At 40.2% G+C, this 19785-nt stretch overlaps 1 protein-coding gene across 1 annotated transcript in view; it reads left to right on the top strand.

Annotated features, from left to right (window-relative positions):
* Positions 1 to 19785, top strand: part of ARL8B (ADP ribosylation factor like GTPase 8B) — an 82251-nt gene that overhangs the window by 19884 nt on the left and 42582 nt on the right.

Genomic DNA, 19785 nt, shown 5'->3' on the forward strand with positions numbered 1-19785 from the left:
TTGTTTGCATGAAATATCTTTTTCCAACCTTTCACTTTCAGTCTATGTTTGTCCTTGTGTCTAAAGTGGGTTTCTTGTAGACAGCATATAGATGGGTCCTGTTTTTTAATCCATTCTGCCAGTCTTTGTCTTTTTATTGGGGAGTTTAATCCATTTACATTTAGTGTTATTGCTGTAAGGGCAGTACTTTCTACTACCATTTTGTTTTTTGGAATTTATATGTCATATCTTATTTTTTCCTCTCCTTTTACCTTTCCTGATAATCTTCATTTCTGCACTCTTCTCCAACTCTCTCTCGCCTGTCTTTTCCTGTCAGCCTGTAGCACTCCCTTTAGTATTTTTTGTAGTGACGGTCTCTTATTCACAAACTCTCTCAGTGTCTGTTTGTCTGAAAATGTTTTAATCTCTCTCTCATTTTTGAAGGAAAGTTTTGCTGGATATAGAATTCTTGGTTGGCAGTTTTTCTCTTTCAGTATCTTAAATATATCATGCCACTGTCTTCTTGCCTCCATGGTTTCTGCAGAGAAATCTGTACATAGTCTTATTGACCTTCCCTTGTATGTGATGGATTGCTTTTCTCTTGCTGCTTTCAGAATCCTGTCTTTGTCTTTGACATTGGACAATCTGACCAGTAAGTGTCTTGGAGTAGGTCTATTGCGATCTATTCTATTTGGGGTACGTTGTACTTCTTGAATCTCTAATTTTCTGTCTCTTATAAGAGTTGGGAAATTTTCAGTGAATATGTCTTCTATTACTCTTTCTGCCTCTTTTCCCCTCTCTTCTCCTTCTGGGATACCCATAACATGTATACTTGTGTGTTTCATGTTGTCACTCAGCTCCCTAAGACCCTGCTCATATTTTTCCATTTTTTTCACCATCTGTTCTTTTGTGTGTATGAATTCGAATGACCTGTCTTCCAGTTCACTGATCCTTTCTTCTGCCTGTTCAAATCTACTGTTGTGTCCCTCCATTGTGTTTTTCATCTCCTCCATTGTGGCCTTCATTCCCATGAGTTCTGCCATTTGTTTTTTTAAGTTTATGAATTCTTCTTTATGGTCAGCCAGTGTCTTCTTTATATTCTTCAGCTCTTTTGCTATATCTTCCTTCATTTCATCAAATTTATTTAGCATTAGTTGCCTCCACTCCTGTGTCTCAGCTGAGCTATTAATTTGTTCCTTTGGCTGGTCCATGTTTTTGTGTTTCCTGGTATGGCTTGTTATCTTAAGTTGTCTAGGCGTCTGATTTTCTTGATTAGTTTATTTTGGAGCTTGTTTTCTGTCTTTTACCTAGTGGTTTTCTTGTTGGTTGGCTTTGTTCTCTGGCCTCTGTTATTCAGTTCAACTTATTCTAGACCTCTAACTTAGGTTCTGTTTAGTTGATCAGAATTTTTCCCCTCTTGTTTTTTCTGTTTCTTGCTCTGCCTCTATGTAACCTTTTTGTGAGTGGGTCTCCTCAGCTATGGTCGACCCTAGTCAGATTTTCCCAGTCTAGTGAGGCCCAGGTCTCATTGGGAGGGTATGGAGTTTTCCTGAGAATGAGACCCTCCTGTGAGGCCTTTAGAATTGGTGCTTTTCCTCTCCTGTCCAGCAGGTGGCGCTGGCCAGCCCACAGCTCCCCCACCAGTGTAAGGAGGTGTGGAGCCTTTAGTTCTCCTGGTGACTCTGATCCTGTCAGGGGCGTGGCTGACTGAAGCCGGAATCTGAATTCCAGCCCCTGGGGTCTGAATTCCCAGAAGGAGGGCTGCCAGTTGAGCTGGACCTCCCTCCACTCTCCCAGTCCTCAGAGCTCCAGTTGTCTCTCAGGGGCACTATTCCCTTCTCCTCTCTCCTCTTTGGGGCCTCTCCAGGTAGATTCCTTGGTCAGCCTGAGGTGCCAATTAAAGACGGGGGTGGAGGCCTTCAGTAGTGAATACGGAATTCAAAGACACTGTGGGTACTCTGTCTCCCCCAAGCCCAGCCTAGTCCCTCAACCTGGGCTTTCCGATAGAAAATAACCACATATATTACTTTTAGATTAAAAAAAAAAAAAAAGTAGAAAAGAAATCAAGAAAAAGAAAAAAGGAAAAAAAAAAAAAAAAGAGTCTCTTTTAAAAGTCTTTCCCCAGCCTGGAAGTTTTGTCAGTGTCAGAATAGAGCATTTAAAGATATGCTTTGGGCTATTTTCTGATAATTACTCTCCAAGGGCTTCAGTTCCACCCCTGCCTCAGTTCCACCCCTGCAAAAAGATAAGGGATCAGTGAGAAGCCAGAAGGGACAAAATGTAGGGGAAAAAAAAAAATGGCTTTTTTGGGAATGGGTGCCCGCTTTTATGTGCCCCCACTTCTCGGAGCCCAGCCCTTCTTTAGCACCCCAGCTCCCAAAGTTAATTAATTTGTTAATTAATTCTGCAGTTGAGGCTGGGTTGAGCCTCCCTTCTTGCCCTCAGCAGATTGCTGTTTTTTGTTTTTTTTTTCCCCCCCTTTCAGGGAGCCGGCAGCAAGACAGTCTGTGAGGTCTGGGTGGGGAGGGGCGCCAGACCCCTGGTCCGGGGAACTTACAATGTTCGCTGCGATCTCAGCTTTTCCTCCAATTCCAAACTTGCGTTCGATGTGTGACTGGTTACTGGAGACCCCAAAAACACTGTTTCATATAGTTGTTGGGTAATTGCCAGCTGCTCTAGGGGAGAGACGAAATTCTGCTCCTCACCACTCCACCATCTTGCCCCGCCTCTTAGATACTTCAACCATAGTAACTTTTGTGGAAATCATTCTGAATTGAGTATTGGAAATATGAGTTGTCCTTTTCCTGCTCCCGCCATTGACTAATGGCAGGCCTGGGCACAAATCATTTAAACTTCTCTGTTCTTCATTTTTGATGTTTAAGAATGAATAATCATTATGAGAACCTTGTTGTTTGAGAATAAGTGGTACTTTGTTGTACCTGGAATTCAGAGTCTTAGGCATAGATTAGAGAATTAAATAAATATATGAAGGTGCCCAACATAAGATGCTAGTTGTAAAATACCAGTGCCTCTTAGTGAAACAAGTTGAGATGGCTTGTAACTTTACGGAAAGAGGTAGAAAAGTAGACTGATCCCAACAGGAAGGAATGAGCAGCCCTTGGCAAGTAGTTCCTGCCTTATGGAATTTAGATGCCCTGTCCAAGTATATGCGTAGATTGTAATGTTAAGTTTGATAAGATTGTAATATTGATGTTTGTGTGTGCCTGTGCGTTACAATTTTTTTTTAACTAGCATTTAAGATTAGAGTGGGCTTAATTACCGTCAGTAGTCATAAATTTGCAAGCCCCTTCCGGCAATATGCTGCAACTGAGTTAGGCAATTCTCTTCTAGATGACAAGTAGACTGTTATTGACTGTGTTTGGAAACTGGGCTTTTGGCAGCTTCCTCACTCTTAAGATGGCTTATGGTCTGGTGTAGACACTTGATTACTAGACCTACTTTTCCTTCACTATTTTCTTGGAAGCTTGTTTTGTGTGGAGAATGTTTTAATGCAAAAGCATAAATTCCAGCATTTCTAAATAGTTCTTATTAGAGGAAAAACTAGGAAATGGAGGAAACCCATTTTTATTTCTCTACAGTCTTCTTATTTCACTCCACTAGCTTTTTGGTTCTTTACTTTGATCTTATTGTTTCTTCATTCAGTGACAGAATTTAAAAATTTTAAAAAAATGTATTTCTTAAAAAGAATGCACATAATCCATATTTATTGTTGAAAAAATAGAAAGTGTAGATAAACAAGAAAAATCATCTTTAATACCATTAAGAGGTAATCATTGTTAGTATTAGGCTGTATATACCTCCAGTTGTTTTCGTGTGCCTTTATGTATACCAATACACATTTCTTGATAATAGTGAGACGGTCATGCTGTACATACTAGGTCATCTCATGTAGTTTCCTTCATGTATCCCCTTGGATGGTTAATAGGACGCTAACTCAAATTCAGTCAGTTCAAAACAGAGCTCTTGATCCCTTCCTTCCCCAATCTGAGGGACAAACATCAACCCATTTTAAAAAAATATTAGATCAAATGGATGCTACAGACTTTAAGTAACGCTTACATGTATATTTTGGTCATAGCCATTATTTTCCGTTGTTGAGTGATTGAAACATTCGTGCCCAAAACTTTGGTTTGTGTGATTGTCTTCAGTAATCCCAGAAATGAAATTAGTGAGTCAAAGGGTTTGAGGAGTTTTAAACTTTGAATTTTCCTATCACCCTGCCTATAGTAGTTATCTTCCTAAATCAGTCCCAATCACATCACACCTGTCATTAATTTCACCATATTTATCACTATCAGGGATTATGTTTTTCCCTTGCTTACTGTCTTTGTTCCTTTTCTGAGTATGAATTTCATGACGGTAGGGTTATATGCTTTTCAGTGCTGTATTCCCAGTGCTAAGAACAGTACTTGGCATGTTATAAGCTCTCTAAATATCAAATAAGTGAATGGATGAATATAGAAACAAAGTACATCCATTTTATTTATACTGAAACTATGTGCAAGACATGATCGGAGATGATTCATAAATCTACCAGACAGGATCATTTATGGCCTTGTAATAGCCATACATAGGATAGAGAAATATTAAGTGTCTTAAAAGTAGCACAGAATGCTGTGAGAATCTCCCCCTCCCCCCATTAAGACAGGGGAGTTTTATAGTAAGGCAGACTTTTGGTGGGACTATAGCAGGAATGGCTATTGTGGAGTTTTGAAAGTAGGGTAGATTATAGTCATTCAACATGTATGTCAAGCACTGTTTTAGACCACATGGATGTAATTAGGAACAAAACGGAAATGGTTCCTGCCTTCGTGATGCTTCCAGTATCATGGGGGAAAGAAAATATATTCCAAGAAGGAACAGTTGGTGAAGGAAAGGCACGCTTGAGGGCAAGAAGTTTTGTTGGATAGGTGTAAGGCTGCAGGAAGTTAAAAAATAAAAAATAAAATAAAAAGCTGGAAAAGTATTGTCAGCTCCCCACAAGGCCTTGAATTAGTTTGATTCTGTGGCATGGGGAGCCACTGAAGTTTTTTGATGGGGGTAGGGGGAGGAATGAGATAAGACCTGTGTTTCCAGAGGATTAATGTAATACTGTAGAGGCCATTGATAAGGAAATTGGTTATAAGGTTATTAACAAAGAACTGATTGAGAGATAATCAGGGAGACAGTTGGAGAGGAGGGGAGAATTGAGTGTTATTGTGAAAGTAGAATGAGTACAGGTTAGCAGTTGAATCAGGCATGCAGGACAAAGGGGAATTGCAGTCAAAGACCCTTGTAAGAATTTGAGCAAATGGTTGGAAGTATGGTTGTGCCATCAACAAATAACTGATTTGGGTGGTGGAGGGGTAGTAGGTTTAGAATCAAAGGGATGAGTTGAGTATAAAATATGTTACCTAATTAATGATATAAAGGGGTTGCTGTTTGGGTATGACAGGGCTTTATTGCTATGTTTAAGTACAGTGGGAGTAAAACAAAAATAAAATTTCATGCAATTTATAACTTTTGTCATCGGGAGTAGTAAAAGACTTGAGTAGTAGTTGAGATTCCAATCCTGGTTTCCCTTTGGAAGAGTGACTTGTGAAGTAATTTTCTTTCTTAGTGAGTCATGTAGATTATCCTATCTGCTAACTTGTTTTGCCACTTCTAGTATACAAGGACCAAGCAGAGTGTTTTCCACTCCTTCCAGAATTGCAGTTGGGCTACCTTAATTTATTCTTGGTGCTTATTTGTGTACTTTAATCTGTGGTCCGAATGCAGGATGCCCAGGAGAAGCCCTAATCTATTCATGGGCCCTTCAGACATCTGGGATAAAAGCTATATATTCTAAGTGGCTCAGATTCATTTTCAGGCTTGAGAGATTTTGCCGTCTCATTTGGAGAGGAATGTTTTCATTCCTGGAAAGTGCCTGACTTTGGTTTGTATAATGTATTTCTACTGAAGAGAAAAGTCTGTATATGTAATATCTGATCACTTGAGATTGAAATTCAGATTTTTCTTAGGTGCTGGGTAAAGATGTAGACTCTGTTAGATTCAGAATATCATTTTTCTTCTCCATTTACAGTACTGATTGTTTTACTATGTGGTTGAAAAGGCAGTATGATCTTTGGTCTTCTGCCAGTTTTTAGGCTGTTTGCCAACTCTTCTAGGCAAAGTTATTGCCTCTTGTTTGTTTTCTTAGCACTTTATCCATATTTATTTATTATATTAATCTATCTCTATATTCAGACTGCCAATTGCCTTGTTATTTATGCCCTCGAAATCTATCACTGTGCCTGACTGGTAGTAGTGCTCCATTAACTATTGACATGAATAGAATGAAGCAATGTAGGGTAGGTAATGTTTAAGTGTGTGAGGTTAGCCAGGCTTGGGTTTCAATTCTGGCTTTTCTGGGGCTTTTTGCCCCTCAGAGCTTCAGTTTCCTCATTGTTGATGTGGAAATAAGAATAGTTGCCCTGTGGGCTCATGGTAACGTATGATAGTATGATAATCAGCATAGTGCTTGGCATAGAGTGAGTGTGCCATGGTTGGGTATTACTATTGTTGTAGATATGATACTTAGGCATTAGGGCTGGGTTGTCTCCAGATGGGAGACGAGACAGAATCCCCCAACCCTGAGGTGAGCACTGAGGCACGGGATTCAATTTCAGAAAGAGATGAAAGTTTTTTGAGTTGTAGAATGGAGGTGTACTGGGCACAAGGGACCAGTTTCTGATTCTTGATGGTTTTCTGTCATTCTGAGAGAGTGATACTAAAATCACTCCTTTGCTATAACCCACCATACATCTGCTAGAATATCTGTGGTAACCCACTGAAAAATTTACTGGTTTATTTGGTTTGGTCTCTTTGGGGTAGATACTAGTTTTATCTTGGTCAAGTTGATATTTTTACTAAGTATAGAAGACAAGCATAATATCTGCTTACAACCTCTCATTTGACTACTGAGTTTCTATTTTGTTGTTGTTATTTTTCAGCAACCTAATATATTGGCTTCAAGCTTCTGTACAAATAATGATCCTTGTTTATCTGTTAACAAATAACCCTTGAAAGCCTGAGTCATTATGGTTAGGTGGAAAGGAATTTTATTTATTTATTTATTTTTGGACTTTAATTTGTTTGTTTATTTTTTAATACAGTTTTATTGAGATATATTCACATATCCTACAGTCATCCACAGTTTACAATCATTTATTCACAGTAACATCATATAGTTGTGCATTCATCACCAGAATCACTTTTTGAATATTTTCCTTACTCCAAAAGAAATAAAAATAAAAGTAAAAAAGAATACCTAAAACATTCCATACCCCCATCCCACCCTAGTTTTCATTTAGTTTTTGTCTGCATTTTTCTACACATCTATCCATACACTGGATAAAGGGAGTATATATTAGTTAGAGTTCTCTAGGGAAGTAGAATTAACAAGAGATATCTATAAATATAGGATTTTATAAAAGTGTCTCATGCAGCTGAGGGGAGGCATGAGTCTAAATTCCGTAGGGCAAGATGCACAAGTCCAAATTCCATAGGGCAGGCAGCAAACTGGCAACTCCAATGAAGGTGTTTGATGAACTCCTCAGAAACACTTCGCTGGCTAGCTGAAGAAGAAAAAGGTCCTCTGTCTTTCTCACTGTAAAAGCCTTCAAATGATTGGATCAAATCCAGCTGATTGAATTCTCTCATTGTGGAAGACATGCCCTTCATTGATGTAATCAGTCACAGCTGCAGCCAATTGACTGGTGATTTAATAAACCACCCTTCTGGTTTATTAACTAGCCACAAATGTCCTTGCAACAAGGGCTAGGCAGGTGCTTGCTTGACTAGACACCGGGACACCATCACCTGGCCAAGTTGACACACGAACCTAACCATCACAGTCCACCCCTTGTCAACTTGGCAGTTATACACCTCACCTTAAGCCCTACTTTATCTCTAAGTATAGAAAAATAACAGACATATATTTTGCCTAACAATACTCAGCTATCCTGTGTACAACTGGAAACACACTAAATCCCTCCAGAATAGGGTGCAAGTCCTTGGGTGACATTAACTCTTAAACTTGATTTCCTTTAATTTAAATACTGCAAAATGAACAATAAAGCTTATGTCATGATAAGGGGATAAGATAGAGAAGAAAACAAAGATTTGCTTTACAGACAAATACAAGCAGACCCATAACAAAAAAAAAAAGGAAATATTCATGCCATTATAGTCCTTGTTTCTATAACTGGTCACGTGGTCGTAGTTCATATTTATCACTACCTTCTTCCACTACCCATTCCATGTTCTCTTTACCCTCAGCAAGTACTTCAGCTGGCCGTGGTACTTTGCCTGGTAGGGTGACCCAGACCTTCGTTTCTGAAATTTCTTAGCTTTTCGTAGTCCTTCCTGGATTGGGTTGTTGCAGTTTTCCATTGACTTTAATCCTTACCTCCATTGGGTAGTTGCAGTGTTATTTCCCCTTGATAGTCAAGATCAATCACCCCAGCCAGTACAGTAATCCCTTTCCTTGACTGTTGATTAAGAGGCATAAGAAGCCCAAAGTGGCTAGGTGGTAGTCTTAACTCCCAGTTCAGTGGAATTATTGTTGTGTTTCCAGGTGGAAGCACTCCTTCTTTTGGAACTAAGAGCTTAAGCTTGCAGGGACATGGAGCAAAAATTTTCCTAGTGGATCACTAGGAGTGATAGTGAGTGGTGCCACTCCTGTTTCCACCCTTGATTCCTGGACTTGTGAATCCTGGCTGTGGGAGAAACAGCATGATCAAGAGCTCTGTTTTGAACTGACTGAATTTGAGTTAGCTTCCTATTAACCATCCAAGGGATACATCAAGGAAACTACATGAGATGACGTAGTATGTACAGCATGACCCTCTGTACATTTGGGCCACTTCCTCATGTAGCTTACTTGTGCCCTCAGGACCCACTTGAGCTCAATCTCATATATACCCTATCCATTTTATGATGGGTTGCTGCTGTGCACGCCCAACTTAATGGCTTGGTGGGTTGGACAACACCCAGCTCATGATAGGTAACTCAGGTCTCATGGTAACTTGGTGGCCCATGGTTAAGGGTTCTGTCTCTGCTAAGGCCCAATAGCAGGCCAAAAGCTGTTTCTCAAATGAAGACTAGTTATCTGCAGACAAAGGTAAGGCTTTACTCCAAAATTCTAAGGGTCTGAGTTGTGATTCTCCTATAGGAACCTGTCAGAGGCTCCAAACAGCATCTCTGTTTACCACTGACACTTCCAGCACCATTGGATCAGCTGGATCATATGGTCCAGGTGTCAGAACAGCTTGCACAGCAGCCTGGACCTGTTGCAGAGCCTCATCTTGCTCCGGTCCCCACTCAAAACTAGAAGCTTTTCTGGTCACTCAGTAAATGGACCGGAGTAGCACACCCAAACGAGGAATATGTTGTCTCCAAAATCCAAAGAGGCCAACTAAGCATTGTGTCTCTTTTTTGGTTGTTGGAGGGCCAGATGCAGCAGCTTATCCTTCACCTCAGAAGGGATATCTTGACAGGCCCCACACCACTGGACACCTAGAAATTTTGCTGAGGTAGATGGCCCCTGTATTTTTGTTGAATTCATCTCCCATCCTCTGCCATGCAAATACCTTACCAACAAATCTAGAGTAGTTGCTACTTCTTGCTCACTAGGTCCAATCAACGTGATATCATCAATATAACAGACCAGTGTGATGTCTTGTGGGAGGGAAAAACGATCAAGATCCTTGCAGACAACATTATGACATAGGGCTGGAGAGTTGATATACCTCCGAAGTAGCACAGTGAATGTAAACTGCTCGCCTTGACAGCTGAATGCAAACTGTTTCTGGTAGTCCTTACTAACAGCTATTGAGAAAAAACCGTTTGCCAGATCAGTAGATGAATACCAGGTACCAGGGGATGTGTTGATTTGTTCAAGCAGTGATATCACGTCTGGAACAGCAGCTGCAATTGGAGTCACCACCTAGTTAAGCTTACGATAATCCACTGTCATCCTCCAAGACCCATGTGTTTTCTGCACAGGCCAAATAGGAGAGTTGAATGCAGATGTGGTGGGAATCACCACCCCTGCATCCTTTAAGTCCTTAAGAGTGGCATTTATCTCTGCAATCTCTCCAGGAATCTGGTTTGCTTCTGGTTTACTATTTTGCTAGGCAGGGACAGTTCTAGCGGCTTCCACTTGGCCTTTCCCACCATAATAGCACTCACTCCACAAGTCAGGGAACCAATGTGAGGATTCTGCCAGTTGCTGAGTATGTCTATTCCAATTATGCATTCCAGAACTGGGGAAATACCCACAAAATGGGTCTGGGGACCCACTGAACCCACTGTGAGATGGACCTGAGCTAAAACTCCATCGATCACCTGACCTCCATAAGCTCTAACTCTGACTGGTGGATCAGAGTGATGTTTTGGGTCTCCTGAATTAATGTCACTTCTGAACCAGTGTCTAATAATCCCTGAAATATCTGATCATTTCCTTTTCCCCAGTGCACAGTTACCCTGGTAAAAGGCCGTAGGTTCCCCTGGGGAAGGCTGGGAGGAAGATTAACAGTATAAATTTTTGGCAGTGTAACAGGGTCCTTTCTCAAGGGTTCCTGGCTCTCCTCTCATTTAAGGGGCTCTGGGTCTGTAAACTATCTCAAGTTTGGGAATTGATTAAGGGGCCGTGACTCTCTGCTTTTGTAATTCAAGGTAGACTTTTGTTTTCTTGACCTAGAATTCTTCTGCTTATACAAATCAAACAAGAATTTAGTAAACTGCCCATCTATTTTACTTCTAGGTACTCCGTGATCTACTAGCCAACGCCATAAGTCTCTGTGAGTCAGATTATTTTGACTGCTGCTTTGAGCCTGTTTTCCATTATGATAGCCATGCCCACCTTGTCTTTGGCAATTAACTGCTGCCATGTGGCTTCTGCTGACTCGGGATCCGATTATCCCCATTGTGTTTAAGGATTTCAGCTCAGTGACAGCAGTTCCAACAGTAATATCAGACCTACAGAGAAGGGCGACCACAGAGCTCTTCAGGGATGATGGAGCTAGTCTCTAAAGTTTATTCCTCACAGTCCTGGTAAAAGGTGTGTTCGCTGGACATTGCAGGGGTGTGTGAGCAGGTCTTCCATGATAAATCCACTCTAACATTCCAATTTCTCTAAGCCTTTGAATCCCCTCCTCTACATTATAGGAGAGCAGTTCTGGCATTTTGACCCCAGGTAATGTTGGCCACCTTTTTTTTTTTTTTTAAATTCAGTTTTATTGAGATATGTTCACATATCATGCAGTCATACAAAGCTTACATTCAGTTGTTCACAGTATCATTATATAGTTGTGCTTTCATCACCAAAATTAATTTTTGAATGTTTTCGTTATCACACACACACAAATAATAAGAATAAAAATTAAAGTGATAAAGAACAATTAAAGTAAAAAAGAACATTGGGTGCCTTTTTTTTTTTGCCCCCATTTTCTACTTATCCATTCATACACTGGACAAAGGGGAGTGTGGTCCATATGGTTTTCCCGATCACATTTTCACCCCTCATAAGCTACATTTTTATACAATCATCTTCAAGATTCAGGGGTTCTGGGTTATAGTTTGATAGTTTCAGGTATTTACTGCTAGCTATTCCAGTTCATTAGAACATAAAAAGGGTTTTCTATATTGTGTGTAAGAGTGCCCACCAGAGTGACCTCCTGGCTCCTTTTGGAATCTCTCTGCCACTGAAGCTTATTTAATTTCCTTTCACATCCCCCTTTTGGTCAAGAAGATGTTCTCCATCTCACGATGCCAGGTCCAGACTTCTCCCCGGGAGTCATATTCCATATTGCCAGGGAGATTCACTCCCCTGGGTGTCAGATCCCCCGTAGTGGGGAGGGCAATGATTTCACCTGCCAAGTTTTCGGCCACCTTTTGATCCACATTTCAGCCAACCACCCAAACAATGCCCTTTCTAACCCTTCAAGCTATGATATGGAGTGCAGAATCTCTGCTTAGTGGGCCCATATCAGTAAATGCAGCCTGATCCAAATTTATATTCCTTCCACCGTTATCCCACACCCTTGAATATCCATTCCCACACATATTCCCCTGGTTTCTGTCTGTATAAATTGGAAAACTCATGCAGTTCTTTTGGAGATTAGCATACTTCCTCATGGGTCACACTTTGTACCTCACCCTTCAGGGCCTGTTGGGACTTCATTCTAGTTATAGGTCTTAAAGCAAAGGCTGGTGGTGGGGGTGGGTTGTGAAAAGAATTGGAAGTATCCCTCATGCTGTTTACCTCAGGACGTTCTGTTTCATCTGGTGAAAGAGGATTAATCTCTCCAGACAGGAGAGTGATTATAGGTTTAGCAGGCACTGAAGGGTTAATTCTTCTAGATGTTGGTTGGATGGCAGGCTCCCCAGGGCAGGCTGGAGGTCAGGAAGCTGCTTTCTCAAAGCAGGCTGGAGGTTGGTTAGCTGTCTCCTCAGGGCAGACTGGAGGTGGGGGGCTGTTTCCTCAGGACAGATCACTACAGTTATATCTAACAAAGACTCAGCAGAATCCAGGGTTCCATTGTCCTCACTGCCATTATTGTCAATCCATATATCCCCATCCCAAGTTTCAGGATCCCATTCTTTTCAGGTCAATGCCTTTTTTTTTTAACAGCAGACACCCTGCGAGGTTGAGATTTTAGTTTACATTATAAATCTGCTACTTGCACAATGAGACTCTGGGTCTGGTTTTCAGAAATCTCAAGTCTGTGGCCACAGGAAATAAGATTTTCTTTCAGGGCACACATAGAAACCTTTACATCTGTCATACGGATGTAAAGTTTCAAATTCGAAGCCTTTAGCTCATCCCTTTCTCTTGTCACTTTATCCAGCATATCTAAGAGCAGCCAGCCAACATTATTATACCTCTTAACTCTGCAAAACTCTGTTAAGGTGTCAGTATCACTGTCACCCAGCGCCTTGCTTTGTACAAGAGTATGATTAGGAGAATCAGACAGTGATATTTTGTGTATCTCCATTGCCAACTCACGCCATGGACCGTCAGTGCCATCTTGATTATTGGAAATGGAATCGTTAGGGCCTGTGAATCTAATCAGAGTAGAAAACCAATTGTAAAAGCCCATTTTAAGATTCTGTTTCTCAAGAACCACTTCGGGTACCAAGTTATGTTAGTTAGGGTTCTCTAGGGAAACAGAATCAACAAGAGATAGTCTATAAATATGATTTTATGAAAGTGTCTCATGCAACTGAGGGGATGCACGAGTCCAAATTCCTTAGGGCAGGCTGTAAACTGGCAACTCTGAGTAAGGTGTTCGATGAACTCCTCAGGAAACCCTTCATGGACTAGCTGAAGAAGAAAAAGATCCTCTGTCTTTCTTGTTTAAAAGTCTTGAACTGATTGGATTAAATCCAGCTGATTGAATGCTCTTATTGTGGCAGATATGCCCTTTGTTGATGTAATCAGCCACAGCTGCAGCCAGTTGACTGGTGATTTAGTGAACCAGCCTTCTGATTTATTAACCAGCCACAAATGTCCTTGCAGTAAGGATTAGGCCATTGCTTGCTTGACCAGACACCTGGACACCATCACCTGGCCAAGTTGACACATGTACCTAACCATCACAGTGTGAGCCACAAGGTTTTCACAATCACATTTATACCATGTAAACAACATAGTATGCAATCGTCTTCAAGAATCAAGGCTACTGGGTTGCAGTTTGACAGTTTTAGGTATTTCCTTCTAGCTATTCCAATACCCTAAAAACTAAAAAGGGGTATCTATATAGCACATAAGAATGTCCTCCAGAGTGACCTCTCGACTCCATTTGAAATCTCTCAGCCACTGAAACTTTATTTTGTTTCTTTTTGCTTCCCCCTTTTGGTCAAGAAGATTTTCTCAATCTCATGATGCCAGGTCCAGGCTCATCCCCGAGAGTCCTGTCCTGTGTTGCCAGCGAGATTTACACCCCTGGGAGTCATGTCCCATGTAGGGGGGAGGGCACTGAATTCACCTGCCAAGTGGGCTTAGAGAGAGAGGGGGCCACATCTGAGCAACAAAGAGGTTCTCTGGGGAAGACTCCTGGGAACAATTATAAGTAGGCTTAGCCTCTCCTTTGCAGTAACAAGCTTCATGAAGGCATGCCCTAAGATTGAGGGCCCATCCTACTAAATTTTTAGTCCTCAATGTTTGTGAGAGTATCAGTAATAACCCAGGGGGGGATGTCCAACATTTCTGCATTTTTCCCTAGTTCTCAGGGGGCTCTGCAAATATATTTTTAATCTCTGCCCAAATTACTTTGGGAGATATCAGAATTTCACACTAACCTGTACGGACCTACCAGATCTTACTTCCTATTCAAAGTTCCATATAATTATAGTGTTTGAATAAACTGACCGTACAAGTTTAATTATTTAGTGTGCTGCAGAAAATAAAGATCCTGCACCAAATAAACATCTCTTCCCGTGGTCTCACACTGAAGTTGAAGTTTAAAAACACAGTATCATCCTTTACTTTTTGACCTGATTTCCCTTAGTCCTAACCAGATCTGCTCCACTCATATCTCTATTTGAAGTCTGAACTCTTTTTCAACTTCTTTAAGTTTCTGTATGAGGTAATACTGACATTCATAGCTGCTGAGCTCTAGCTCTGAGTTTCATTTGTCAGGAAAGTAATTTGAGGCCTTTGAAGTTCAGACCAGGATTTAAATCCCAGTTTTGCTACATCTAGCTGTATGACCTTGTCAACTTGCATGACCCAAGTTTCTTTTTCTGTAAAATGAGGCCAGTGGTGTTGCACTGCTGCTATCATTATTATTATTGTTAGTAATAGTGTAAGGCAACAACATGAATTCCAGCTAATAACAATGATGTATTCTTAATGCAGTAATCACATATAACTGGAAAACATTCTTGTCACTCCAGCCTCTCTTCCTGTACTTCCAAATCCTTGCCAGACTCCCTACACTGTTGGTAGTAAGTGGGATTGTAGACAGCTACTGAAAAAATAATGATGTTAGTATTTGGAAGGCACTGTAATTTGGAACCTGAGCAGTATACAGTGACTCAGTATTTCATGACTATCCATCATTTAGCAGCTGAATTTCAGCATAAAACAATGCTGATAACACTGACTAAGCTAATGGAGTAGGTTTACAACATTTGGTGTTTCTTCAGGGCCACCCAGCACGAGCTAGAGAGTGAAAAATGCCTGTTGAATAAGAATGTATCCAGACCACAGCATTTTCTGCAGCCATGCCACAGGCTGCTGAGAAACCCAAGTGTGGAAGCAAAGCTGATTCTACTGATAAATAAACAAACAGATTGCTAAAAGATTTGATGTACTATAGTTTTAAATATTTTGAGGGAATTAATAACTTTAATATTTTAAAAACTAAGCAGTGTTACCAAACGTTTTACAATGGAGGAAAACACAAAGTGATCCATGTGATACTATTAGTTGAGGAGATAAGATTGCAAATCTGTGAGGCACAAAAATATTAGCAGTAGCCAATAAAAGACTAATAGGTGAAAATCCAGGATGTAATTTATCCTATTGAAGGTACCAGAGTTTGCTTCCTCCACAATCTGACAGGCAAATTTGTGTTTATAAATGTTTTCTTTCCTCTACTGCTTCTGTCAGGAATTCCTGGGCTACTCTTGAAAGATAAGGGAGGGAGGGATAACCTATTTGTTTTATGACATACCTGTGGAGCAGGGTTTTAATAGCATCGTTTATCTACCATATAGAAAAAAGAATTGATAAAGGGTCATGCAGATGCTGTAATTTGGCATGATATGCTGTAATCTTCTGCCACCTTTAGAGAATTTTTCATTGTTACGTTTAAGGGGTCCAAATATCATTGGGAGTCTAGGTTAAATTCTAGCCTAGGAGACAGTTTTCAAATAGCTTTTCTCATAATGTCTCTGACATTTGTTTAATTTCAAATCTGAATAGACATTAATGGGCCTTACAGTTGTAGTGAGTAGTGAAGTTTATTTCCTAGAAGCAGAATGAGGCATATTGAGAATATTGCTTGTCACCAGGTAGATTTCTAAATGGCCTGGAAATACTCCTGTATAAATCCTCTTGAAGAAGTGGAGCTGAAGGAGAAGGGAAAGTGGTTAATGGATTGATATTGGACCTGGGAATTCTGAATGAGTCAGTTCAATTCCGGCAGGATGTTCTGTCTGCAAAGAACGAGGGCTGTATGTGATTTAAGGCTTGCAGGGCTCCTACTGGCCTTCTTAGTCATATTCTTCCAAAGGTAGCAGTGGTCATGGTCTGTCCCCTCCCTGTACAACTGCATGGCAGTTTTTAAAATAATGTTCTTCTGTTGGAACATTAGGAAATAGGCCTCTTGGCTAGATTTTAACACAGATTAATCTTGTCTTTAATTCCCTATTTAGTGAATGTTGACGCAGGTTTCCAGACCGCTTAAAATTGAATTTAGGGTACAGTCAGAAGGGAAAAGACACCCTGAGTGAAATAGCCATATATGTGGAAATGTGATTCAGAAATTGTATTCCAAAAATTCTAGGCTAGGGTAACCACAAAAACCTGCTGGCGAGGAGGTTGATAACTCCTGCTCCTCCACATGCCATTTACTGACATTTGTTTGGACAAAATTGATAATCTAGACTATCAGCAAATGATAGATATCCCTTTATCAAAGGATTATCACATGAATCCATTAGTTTAATGAAACTTTGCTGTAGATTGTCATGAATATTCTAACCACAGTGGTCCATCCTGTTGTTTCCTGTTGTATCTTATGTCATTATACTTGTACCAGGACAGTGTATCTACTTTTTTGAATATGTGAAGTACTTTTTCTTACCAGGGTAATGCTTGACTTTTTTTTTTTTTTTTTTTTTTTTAATCATCATTTTATTGAGATATATTCACATACCACGCAGTCATACAAAACAAATTGTACTTTCGATTGTTTACAGTACCATTACATAGTTGTACATTCATCACCTAAATCAATCCCTGACACCTTCATTAGCACACACACAAAAATAACAAGAATAATAATTAGAGTGAAAAAGAGCAATTGAAGTAAAAAAGAACACTAGGTACCTTTGTCTGTTTGTTTGCTTCCCCTACTTTTCTACACATCCATCCATAAACTAGACAAAGTGGAGTTTGGTCCTTATGGCATTCCCAATCCCACTGTCACCCCCCATAAGCTACATTTTTATACAACTGTCTTCGAGATTCATGGGTTCTGGGTTGTAGTTTAATAGTTTCAGGTATCCACCACCAGCTACCCCAATTCTTTAGAACCTAAAAAAAGGTTGTCTAAAGTGTGCGTAAGAATGCCCACCAGAGTGATCTCTCGGCTCGTTTTGGAATCTCTCTGCCACTGAAGCTTATTTCATTTCCTTTCACATCCCCCTTTTGGTCAAGAAGATGTTCTCCATCCCACGATGCCGGGTCTACATTCCTCCCCGGGAGTCATATTCCACGTTGCCAGGGAGATTCACTTCCCTGGGTGTCTGATCCCACGTAGGGGGGAGGGCAGTGATTTCACCTTTCAAGTTGGCTTAGCCAGAGAGAGAGGGCCACATCTGAGCAACAAAGAGGCATTCAGGAGGAGACTCTTAGGCACAAATACAGGGAGGCCTAGCCTCTCCTTTGCAGCAACCGTCTTCCCAAGGGTAAAACTTATGGTAGAGGGCTCAACCCATCAAACCACCAGTCCCCTATGTCTGTGGTCATGTTAGCAACCATGGAGGTGGGGTAGGCGAATACCCCTGCATTCTCCACAGGCTCCTCAAGGGGGCACTACATCTTTTTATTTTTATTTTTTCCCTTGTTTGTCTTTTTTCTTTTTTTTCTTTTTTTTAACTTTCCCTTCTTTTTTCAAATTAACTGTATGAAAAAAAAAGTTAAAAAGAAAACAAACATACAATAAAAGAACATTTCAAAGAGACCATAGCAAGGGAGTAAGAAAAAGACAACTAACCTAAGATAACTGCTTAACTTCCAACATGTTCCTACTTTACCCCAAGAAAGTTACATAATATAGCAACATTTCAGTGAACTTGTTCCTACTACATCCATCAGAAATTAACAGACCATAGTCATTTCTGGGCATCCCCAGAACGTTAAATAGCTTATCTGTTCTTCTTGGATTATTGTTCCCCCTTCCTTAATTGCTCTCTACTGCTAGTTCCCCTACATTCTACATTATAAACCATTTGTTTTACATTTTTCAAAGTTCACATTAGTGGTAGCATATAATATTTCTCTTTTTGTGCCTGGCTTATTTCGCTCAGCATTATGTCTTCAAGGTTCATCCATGTTGCCATATGTTTCACCAGATCGTTCCTTCTTACTGCCGCGTAGTATTCCATCGTGTGTATATACCACATTTTATTTATCCACTCATCTGTTGAAGGACATTTGGGTTGTTTCCATCTCTTGGCAATTGTGAATAATGCTGCTATGAACATTGGCGTGCAGATATCTGTTCGTGTCACTGCTTTCCGATCTTCCGGGTATATACCGAGAAGTGCAATCGCTGGATCGAATGGTAGCTCTATATCTAGTTTTCTAAGGAACTGCCAGACTGACTTCCAGAGTGGCTGAACCATTATACAGTCCCACCAACAATGAATAAGAGTTCCAATTTCTCCACATCCCCTCCAGCATTTGTAGTTTCCTGTTTGTTTAATGGTAGCCATTCTAACCGGTGTTAGATGGTATCTCATTGTGGTCTTAATTTGCATCTCTCTAATAGCTAGTGAAGCTGAACATTTTTTCATGTGTTTCTTGGCCATTTGTATTTCCTCTTCAGAGAACTGTCTTTTCATATCTTTTGCCCATTTTATAATTGGGCTGTCTGTACTATTGTCATTGAGTTGTAGGATTTCTTTGTATATGCAAGATATCAGTCTTTTGTCAGATACATGGTTTCCAAAAATTTTTTCCCATTGAGTTGGCTGCCTCTTTACCTTTTTGAGAAATTCCTTTGAGGTGCAGAAACTTCTAAGCTTGAGGAGTTCCCATTTATCTATTTTCTCTTTTGTTGCTTGTGCTTTGGGTGTAAAGTCTAGGAAGTGGCCTCCTAATACAAGGTCTTGAAGATGTTTTCCTACATTATCTTCTAGGAGTTTTATGGTACTTTCTTTTATATTGAGATCTTTGGTCCATTTTGAGTTAATTTTTGTGTAGGGGGTGAGGTAGGGGTCCTCTTTCATTCTTTTGGATATGGATATCCAACTCTCCCAGCCCCATTTGTTGAAAAGACCATTATGGCTCAGTTCGGTGACTTTGGGGGCCTTATCAAAGATCAGTCGGCCATAGATCTGAGGGTCTATCTCTGAATTCTCAATTCGATTCCATTGATCTATATGTCTATCTTTGTGCCAGTACCATGCTGTTTTGGCAACTGTGGCTTTATAATAAGCTTCAAAGTCAGGGAGTGTAAGTCCTCCCACTTCGTTTTTCTTTTTTAGAGTGTCTTTAGCAATTCGAGGCATCTTCCCTTTCCAAATAAATTTGATAACTAGCTTTTCCAAGTCTGCAAAGTAGGTTGTTGGAATTTTGATTGGGATTGCATTGAATCTGTAGATGAGTTTGGGTAGAATTGACATCTTAATGACATTTAGCCTTCCTATCCATGAACATGGAATATTTTTCCATCTTTTAAGGTCCCCTTCTATTTCTTTTAGTAGAGTTATGTAGTTTTCTTTGTATAGGTCTTTTACATCTTTGGTTAAGTTTATTCCTAGGTACTTGATTTTTTTAGTTGCTATTGAAAATGGTATCTTTTT

This window comes from Choloepus didactylus, chromosome 1, assembly GCF_015220235.1.
Source record: "Choloepus didactylus isolate mChoDid1 chromosome 1, mChoDid1.pri, whole genome shotgun sequence".
Lineage (NCBI taxonomy): Eukaryota > Metazoa > Chordata > Mammalia > Pilosa > Megalonychidae > Choloepus > Choloepus didactylus.